General features: G+C 41.6%; 1 protein-coding gene across 4 annotated transcripts in view; it reads left to right on the top strand.

The window, feature by feature from the left end:
* Window positions 1–9889, top strand: part of triob (trio Rho guanine nucleotide exchange factor b) — a 106512-nt gene that overhangs the window by 934 nt on the left and 95689 nt on the right. The gene's annotated exons all lie outside the window — the stretch shown is intronic.

The following is a 9889-nucleotide window of genomic DNA, read 5'->3' on the forward strand; positions in this document are numbered from 1 at the left end:
AGAGGGAAGGAGGAGGGGGAGAGGGGGGGGACGCAGGCCGTGGATGGGCAATAGGTGGCACGCGCTACACAGTGGGCCTGCTCATATGATGGCATCATCAAAACAAAAATAAGGATGGGCCTGCCTGCCTGCCTGCTTCACCACTTCCCACTTTCTGCAGCCAGAACCTGGCTGGGCAGACTACAGTTAAGACTTAATTTGATGTGCTACTTTTTTTTTTTAATTCTAGGGTCATTTCTATCAGAAGTAGCCACATGCAAACAGTATGCAGTTCTTTTGAAGACGTGCATATCTCCCTTTTTTGCCTTCCATGCCAGAGATTTAAACTATGATTATCTCATGCTGAGAGGAGATGGTTGAAGCCGTGCTGGATCCGCTCAGAGCATGTGTGTCGAGGACGGCCCTCGGCTGCTGCCACGCCAAATTGTGGCCTAATGTCTGATATCATCTGAGTTATAGCCACTGGTGAGTTTGCCGGGCTTCATTTGCTGTGGCGGCCATCTTGAATTGAGCTGACTCCGAGCACAGCCAGTGACTGTCTCATTAAAGTGGTTCATGAGATGTTTTGGGTAGACGCGGTTGACTCCAGCAGTTAAAGTCTTGTTTCATGAACGGATCTCGTGATATCTGTTAGCGCTCAGGGCACGTGTCGGGTATGACTCTCAGCTACTACCACAACAAATTTTAGCTCAGTGTCTGTAAAACTGACTGAATTATAGCAATTTTTGTATTTACTAACGGTATTTGTCCGCAGTGACTATCTTGAATTGGGTTGGCTTTAAAAGGTAACTGGTTGTGGACGTATATCCAGTGATTACTTTCTGAAAGTTCCGTTAAAATCCACCTTGTGGTTCATGAGGTATTTTGCTAACAGACAGATGAGTGACTCTTAAAAGCAGTTAGCGCACAGAGCATGCGTTGGGAGGGACTCTCAGCTACTACCACACTGAATTTTAGCTCAGTATCTGTAAAACTGACTGAGTTATAGGCAGTTATAGGCGTTTTTTGCTTAGCTGTGGCAGCCCTGTTGAAAAGGGTCGACTCTAAAACGCCATCAGTTGTAGGTGATCACTTTCTGAGAGTTTCATTAGAATCTGTCCTGTGGTATATGAGCTATTTTGCTAACAGAGAGACAAACGAACGCACATAATCACTGACAGGCGAAAACATTATTGCCTCCTGACGCAGCGGGCATTAATGTAGACACGTCTGCAGTGACATTACTGTCTTACAAAATATAAAGATGTTTCTTTTCACTTTGTCCCTTAATTTATATTTTCAAACCTGTAAAGTCTATTTCTAAGGGTGTTACATTCTTCTAAGGCGAGCAATAGATGCATTGTGATTTTTAATTGTTCGTTTGTTCCACACGAATACTTTAACCTGCAATTAAGTCTCAGGACGGGGTGTTTTTAAGGCAGAACCGGCGCACACCAAAACAAGCAGCTGTTTGGGTGGGTTTTTTTTTTTTTTGCTCTTTCAGCTGCCCTTCTCTGTGACACTTGGTGCCCAGATGTCTGCTGCTCTCCGGCGAGCGCACGCAGGGATGCAAACAGCATTTTCCTTCGTGAGTGAGCCGCTGAACCTGCCATCGAACCCCCTTTGGTTTTACAGATAAACAAACGCTCCGAACCGTCTCTGAACCACATACATTTTCTCCGGGACCGCCTCCCCGCCAGTCAGACGGTTAGGAATGTTGTCAGAAAGGATTGTATTCAAACGCTTGCTTACGGTTGGTTGGAAGCCTGCCGATGTATTTTCCTATAGCCGTGTTGTGTCAGCCTGGAAAGTTGGCTCACACCGGAGCCGGGCCGCTTTGGATGTTTATATAGCAGCAAACGCGCTTCATACAGTATTCATGATGAAGACAGAAATAGGTTATGTATTCAGGAAACTTTTACAAGAAACTACGAGGGGGGGAAAAAATGTGTGGAGGAAAAAAAAACAAAAAAACTAACAAACAAAAAAGCAGAAGTTACTTGGAGAGCAGCTCATGATGTTTAGTGAATACTTTCAGAAAGTTCTGCTTCTGTCTGACAGCTCTGGGAGCTTTCAGCTGTTTTGTCCACTTGCTTTAGAAAAAAACAACAAAAAAAAAACAAGCTTTATTGTGTTTCACTGTTTGTCAGTCACAGGATTAAAACGATTCACTAATATTTACTCCAAATAGTCATCTTTCTTTAGAGTTTATTTAATACAGCTCAGATTTGCCTTTCTGGGTTTCAGTTTAATATTTTTTATCGACCAGCTGTAATCATGTAATTGCCTGTCTCTGTGTGTTTGTGTGTGTGTGTGTTTATTTGACTTTTTGCAAAATAACTTGTGAACCACTTGACGGATTTTAATGAAACACTCTAAAAGAAATCATCGGCTGTGCATCTACAACTGACGGGGCAACCCAATTCAAGATGGCCGCCGTAGCTGATTGACCATAACGAACACTAACACTGCTATCAGTTCAGTCAATTGTACGGATTTTGAGCTAAAATGTGGTGTGGTGGTAGCTGAGAGTCATTCTCAACACGTATGTTGAGCGCTAAACTTTGAGAAAGGTCTTTTCTTAAATGTTTGGCATTAACAGTTTCAATGAACCACGTTTGTCTGTTAGCAAAATACCTCAAGAATCACTAGATGGATTTTGCTCAAACTCTCAGAAAGTATTTATTTGGTGTACATCTACAACTGTTAAACTTTTGGAGTCAGCTACATTTAAGATGGTCGCCACAGCTAATTGACCCTAGGAAACACAAAAATGGCCAGAAATCAGTTATATTTAGAGATTTTAGGCTGAAATCTGGTGTAGTTGTAGCTGAGAGTCATCCCCAACTCACACTTTAAGGGTTCACAGATTACACAAAATCTTTGTTTAAGAGTTTGGCTCGTAAGATGGGGAACAATATCCATTCCTGCAAGGAATGCTGCTTTCATTTTAATAAACATCAACTCGCTGCACATTTGTACACAGCTAGCTCGCTCTAGTTAATACCAAGCAGTTTAATTTCTCAGTTTTCTTTTTTTCTTAACTACTGGTGCCCTGTTTAATCAGCAAAAATTCAAACCTTGCACATCCTTCTGCCAAACCAGAACCCGAGCAATGGATCACAATCCGAGAGGCTGACGTTTGTCCCTACCTGCGTAAGCAAACGTTAGCTCGCGCGTTGGGATGCTTGCAAGGCTGATTCAGCCTCGCTTCCCGAATAGCTGTTTAATTTGCTTCACCTGAGCATTCGACGGCGTCGCCGGCCCTCGGAAAAACTCGACGTCCCCCCTCCGCTTGATTATTTTCAGGGAGCAGATGGTGCTCCCACACTCGCTGTGGATTACAGCTCAGCCTCTGAGTCACTCGCCCAGGTTGCTCATGCCAATCTTGAAATAGTTTCAGAATATTCAAAGATAACTGATTACTCAGAGAAGGTCAGCGATGTAAACTTCAACTGCTGGGTCACTTTGTGGCAGGTCGCTCTGGGTTTTTTTCCTTCTGTGTTTCTGTCAGGAGTCTAGAAGTTAAGGTGGAATGCAGTGAGACAGCACCATCCTGGAATAATTGTGTGATGTGCTTGTCTTTATTAATTCTAATGTTTGTAGAGTTGGTGAGGAAAGGCGATGCCCTGATTGTCATTCTGGACATCATGCATTAAAAAACAGGTTCAGCATCGTTTTTGGACACTAGCCTTTAAGTGCATTTTGTAAAGAAATATGTGTTTTAATGGGACTTTAGCAGGTTACAGTGAGTAAATAAGGGGGGTGGGGGGATCCTTTACCTTGATATGTCTGAGGTTAAATCCTAATGTTTAACACTGAGGCCGACAACAACGTGAATCCTTTGTCGTTCTGCTTGTACCATTCTTGAATTCATGACCAAAAAAGATGCTGATTGTAATCCTGTTAAAACTCCAACGTTGTTCTATTTCAGTGTCAGTAAAAGCTTGGCTCACTGGAGCTCTTATAGCATCAAATGTTTACATTTCACTCCAGCTGATTGGTAATCTGTGGTAATCACTGGTGAACTTGATGATCTCCACTCCTTCCTTAACCCTGAACAGAATTAAGCAGATGCGGAAAATCAAATGAAGAGTACATTTTAGCTCACATCAAATGGCATAACAGTGAACTGGTTTCAGATGAAACTTTGAATGTCTTGACGCATCAAATCTTTGAATTTACCCATGTCAAATATGTTGGCACCATCAAAACCTTCCGGGCACAACCAAAAATAACATTTACGCAATGGTTTCTTTAAAAAAAAAAAGCATTATTACTTAGCCAAGTCTCTCGAGGAACATTTAATGAAGTTACTGGCCCTGCGATTATATTACTGTACTGAACAGCACGGCAAAACTCAATTGTCATAAAAGCAGCCTGATGTATGCTGGAAATAAATTAAGTAACTGTCAAAGCAACTTTCATTAAAGCCGAAGCCTGGGTCATAAATCCACTAATTATATAACAAGGGTCATCGTTTAAATCATCCATGTTGTATTTGTTGCTGGGTTGCTGTCAAGATTGTGTTAATTACAAACGCAGGCGTGCTTTTGGCCACAATATTCCTAAGTAGGCCTCTTTGTGTCTTTAAAAGCTACAGATTTGTTTTTAGAGAGACATCAGTGACAGCCTCTTCTTGTCTTATTAGTTGCTTCCAAACAAATTGGTGAAAGAGCTGGAAAAGCCTTTCCCCTCAAAAACTCCCCAGCAATTAAATTAGCACGGCTTCTGTTAGTTGCGACTCATTATGCGTTCAGTGGCTCTTGCTCTGAGAACAGAATGAAGATGTCAGCGTCAGTAACGGCCGTGCCATTATTGATATCTCAGTGAGCCCTTTTCCCTCCGGTGCCCCCCGGCGAACCTGATGACCTGTGCCAATGCAGACTGTAATGAGAGCCGAATCACTGAGCAGCGATTGCTCATTTTCTTGTAGCATAGCCGTATTCGTCGGAAGCGTAATGACCTAGCGTCCTCTTGGCGTGCTTGAGCGTAAATCTCCCTTAGCCCGGCGGAGGAGACGGAGGGCTTCCAACATATGTGTGGAAAGCACAGCCGATACAAAGAGGTGAATAATCGCCGCCGTAACAGAAGACATAAAAAGAAACAACACAAAATGGGGAGTTAAGTAAGTCAAACTGCAGTTTGACGAGAAGGGAAAGTGAGACGCAGAGAACGAGGACGCAACATAGTTGGAGTTGCAAACGAGCCTTCGGTCATCAAATTATAGATCTGAGGCTTGGGTGGAGTACACCCTGCAAAATGTAGGCTATGCTGCTCATCACGAGGCTTTAACCTTACAGTTGGATCCAGGGGCAGCCTAATTGGCAGTTGGTCAGAGTTAAGGATCATAAGCTTTGACTGGCATTGCCGGCATCGCTGAGCCGCATGGGCTCACTTAAACAATTACCTCTCACTCCTTCAGCTCCAGCAGAAAGAGAGGAGCGCTCATTTGAGTTGTTTTGTTGTGTAGGTGAAACCTTCCAACAGGATTTCAGCGCTAAACCTGTTTTTGCCATCGCCACTGTGGTGTTTTCTGCAGCAGTTCAGCGAAGCAAAACACACAGGAATGAACTGGGCTGTTGTCACTGAGCAAAGAGACTTCGAGGTTAAACCAGTGCAACAAAAAAGAACCTATTGTCATTATAATATCGGTGGTCAGGGATTGTTAGTGCTGCAAAATACATGCAGGAAAAACTGTTCAAAACAATTCTGGCATGCTAAAAATTCTTGGTAGTTGTGGCCTTTAGTATCCCAGTCCTATGTGAAAATATGTAAGTGCTATGTTGGGTCTCAATGGTGTCTGTAAAACAAGAAACATAGTTTTTCTAGTTGTTCCTTTATTTTTATTAGCATACATCCAGTCATGTGTGTGTCATGTCATCTTTTGCAGACCAAAAACATTAACAGTCAGTGGAGAGAGGGAGTGATGGTGTCGTACTCCCAGCACACAGTTTTCACACAATTGCTACTCCTTTGTGTTACATCTCGTTCTCAGTCCAGCTTTGTTTTAATTTTAGATTTTTTTTCAGTGGTTAAAGGGGTTTTAGGCAGGAAATAACTTGGTTAGGTTTAGAAAAATATAGGGTGACAAGTCCTACTAAGAATTTGCCACCAGAAGTGGCGCCCTCACAGTCTTTACAACATCTTGTGCATCACTAGGGGTGCCATGGTGCGTGTGCTCGTACTGAACTGTCTCAGTAGAGACATTAGGGACTGGTGCGTGTAATCAGATGAAAAATATGCATGTCATAGGCAGTTGCTGCTGTTTATCTGTTTTGGATCTTCACATTTAAAGATATTCCGCTTTGTATTGGCTTTTTATTTTGCATCAAGTTTGGCCAGATTAACTGGAATAAACACTCCATTTTAGACTAGTTTCCTAATGAAGGAGAAATACCTTTTTTTGTTTGACACATGACCTTCAGGACAATATTTAAAGTTCAAACTGGATGAACAAATTATTGCTACACTACTTAATTTTTAAATTTTATATTATCAGCTGGAAAATCAACTTTCAACAATCAACAATTTTTTCCTGTTTTACCGAAACCTTATTGAATTGTTACCCCAAATCGGAGGTATGAGCTGAACTGGATCATGTGAAAGGGTCTATGTGAGCGAAATTCTCTCACAGATCTGTCTTACGACAATATCTATTGTATAAAGAAATAAAAGGTTGTTGTTTTACTTCTTTAAGGTATTTAGTTACAAAAAAAACAGCTCTTTGAGCTTGTTGTGGTCCATTAACCTCAATGACAGTGAAGAAGGTAGCAACAGTGAGGCAATTATGTTTTTTACAGCCGGCCCATGCTGATTGATCATCACCGACTCTGACCCTTTTGGATAAGTCCTTATACATTTTGTAGACATGGAACCACCTGTCCCTCTTTCCAAGTATAGATTATCTATCGACTACCGAGTCCCTTTGCGATACTCTCAGACCATTGTTTCATTTTCTGGAATGAAATCTCATCGAGTCGCTATCGTCGCCTGAATTATGTATATGCTAAGAGAGGTTGTAAAGGGACAAACATAAAACTATTCAGAAAACCGCACCCCCCCTGCTCGCTCTCCGTGCACATGACTGATATTTATTGGTAACCTCAAGCCGATAATCAGGAATTCCAATAAGTTGGTAATGTATTTGCAGGAAGCTAAGTGTACCCTGTGGGACTACTTTATTACCTCACACACATACACATGATGCAGACACATGCACAGAGGTATAAATCATTGGATCCCACACACGTCGCCTGAGGCCTGAGAGAGGAGGGAGAGGATGTATGGATGGATGTATGGATGGATGGTTGAAGGAAGGATGGTGGCATAGAAGAATCATAAAGATGAGCTGCGGGCTGGTCTCCGTGTGTCTCCTGACAACCCCCACCACCCCATCTGATAAGGGAGAAGCCTATCAGTCTTCCACAGAGTCTTCCTTCATGACCTCATGTCTTCCTTTTGCTCAGGTTTATCATGGGTCTTGTTTCGTAATATCTGGTTTCTCGGTTGTGACGCCTGCTGCTCCACATGCATGTGTTTCTTCTTTTATGTAGAGCTGAGTGACTGACAGGCTAACACATATATTGTCTCGTAAAAAAAATTCTCAGGATTAACCACCACAATAAAACACTCAAAGCTTTTTTTATATTATTGTGTTAAATCAGCTTTTACAGCCATTGAAATGAAAATGTTCAGCAGGAGAAGCAGGGGGCAGCAGAAACAGAAGTGCTTCAGACTATTGTTTTATTCACATATTCATTCACAAAATGTGACTACTACCTCCTTAGTTTTCGACTTCATACTTATTGCTCCTACAACCGACTCCCCTCCTGTCACCTCTCTCTTCCCCTCCAGCATAAACCAAGGAAACATCTGGATGTGGGCTCTGAAGTCACAAACCTCCCACAATGCTTTGTGGCCCTTTTTTCCCCCCTCCAGAATAGCTCTTTGAAAAATGAGCCAAGAACTGGAGAGAGCACGCTCCACTTGAGGCACACAGTTGAACTTCTTCTAAAGGAAAAAAGAACCAAGCCGTTTTAACATCCTAAAAATTACTTTGTGAATGAGCTTCTCTCCTTTGACAGATGTCTTTATCAGCTCTGTAGCAGTTTTACAACTTCACTTCTGAATAAGTTGGGACATTGCGCCAAATGTCAATAAAACAGAATGTGAAGATGTGCAAATCTTATAAACCCATATTTCATTCATAATGGAACATAATAAACTTGTCAAATGTTTGAATTAAGAATCATTTTTAAGAGAAAAAAAAGGTAATTTTAAGTTTGATGGTAGCAACACTTCTCAAGACATTAGGGACAGGTTCAATAAAAGGCTATAAAAGTAAGTGGTATGAATACGAAACAATAAGAAACACTTACACAAATCATTGTCTATAAACAGTTCAATGTGCCATCCACAAATATGGGCTAAATGTCTGTCATGCAAAGAATCCATATGTGAACACCATCCAGAAGTGCCAGTGACTTCTCTGAACCAAAACTCACCTAAAATGAATCGAGGCAAAGTGGAAAACTGTTCTGGGGTCAGATGAATCAAAACATGAAATTATTTTTGGAAACCTTGGATCCAACGTTCTTTGTACTAAAGAGGAGAGGGACCATCCAGCTTGTTAACAGTGCACAGTTCAAAAGCCTGCCTCTCTGATGGTATGGAGGTTCATTGGTACTTGTGGTGTGAGCAGCTTACACATCTGGAAAGGAACCACTAATGCAGAAAAGAATATACAACACATGCACCCATCAGACAACATTTTTTTTTTTTAAGGGAAGGCCTTGAATACAATCCTAAACCACGTACTGGATCCATTTCAACAACATGGCCTCCTAGTAGAAGAGACAAGGTCCTGAACTGGTCCGCCTGCAGTCCAGTCCTCTTACCAATAGACAACATTTGACACATCATGAAACAGAAAAGACCCAGGACTGTTAAACAGCTAGAATCCTCCATCAGACAGGAGCGGGACAACATTTTCCTCCTTAAACTCCAGCAGCTGCTCTCCTCAATTCATGGACGTTTACAGACTGATGTTAGAAGAAGAGGGCAGGCGTTATGAATAAAATATAGGTTTATGAGATTGGTAAGTCATTGCAGTCTATTTTTGTTTAGATTTCACCCAACATCCTAACTTCTTCGGAATTGGGGTTGTAAATGTTCTTTAAGACAATATATCATTGATATGTTTTGTAATTTACCATGGTCAGTTTGGTGCCTGTACCTTCACATATTCCTCTTAGCCCTGCTTCAGTCTGTTTGAGAACAAACAAACAAACAAAAAACTCGGGATAAAACAGCACATAAACCCAGCTTTGGTGAAATCAAAGCCCGGCTTGCGGTGTGTGTTTGCATAGATGTGTGAGCTTGTGTGCTTGTCTTCTGTCAGCAGCTGTGCCCAGTCTGTCCAACAGGAAGTGTGCAGTCTTCCTCTCACAAACAGACTCTGACTGCATCGGTCCCACTTGCTTTGAAGACAGAGGCAGGCTCTGATTGGTGTCGCGTGAACAGAGCGCCTCTTACTTGGCCTTGGCTTTGAGTAAAATGGGCCAAGGATCAAGCCTAACATCTCACCCTATTGTTCAGGCTTCCAGGAGTTACTGATAGCAAACCGGCTGCAGCTCTAGAATATACAGGTGCTGGTCATAAAATTAGAATATCATGAAAAAGTAGATTGATTTCAGTAATTCCATTTAAAAAGTGAAACTTGTATATTATATTCATACATTACATACAAACTCATATATCTCAAATGTTTATTTCGTTTAATTTTGATGATTACAAATGACAACAAATGAAAATCTCAAATTCATCATATCAGAAAATTAGAATCTTGTGAAAAGGTTCAAAATTGATGGCACCTGGTACCACACTCTAATCAGCTAATTAACTCAAA

This window comes from Kryptolebias marmoratus, linkage group LG16 (genome assembly GCF_001649575.2).
Source record: "Kryptolebias marmoratus isolate JLee-2015 linkage group LG16, ASM164957v2, whole genome shotgun sequence".
Taxonomy (NCBI): Eukaryota; Metazoa; Chordata; class Actinopteri; order Cyprinodontiformes; family Rivulidae; genus Kryptolebias; species Kryptolebias marmoratus.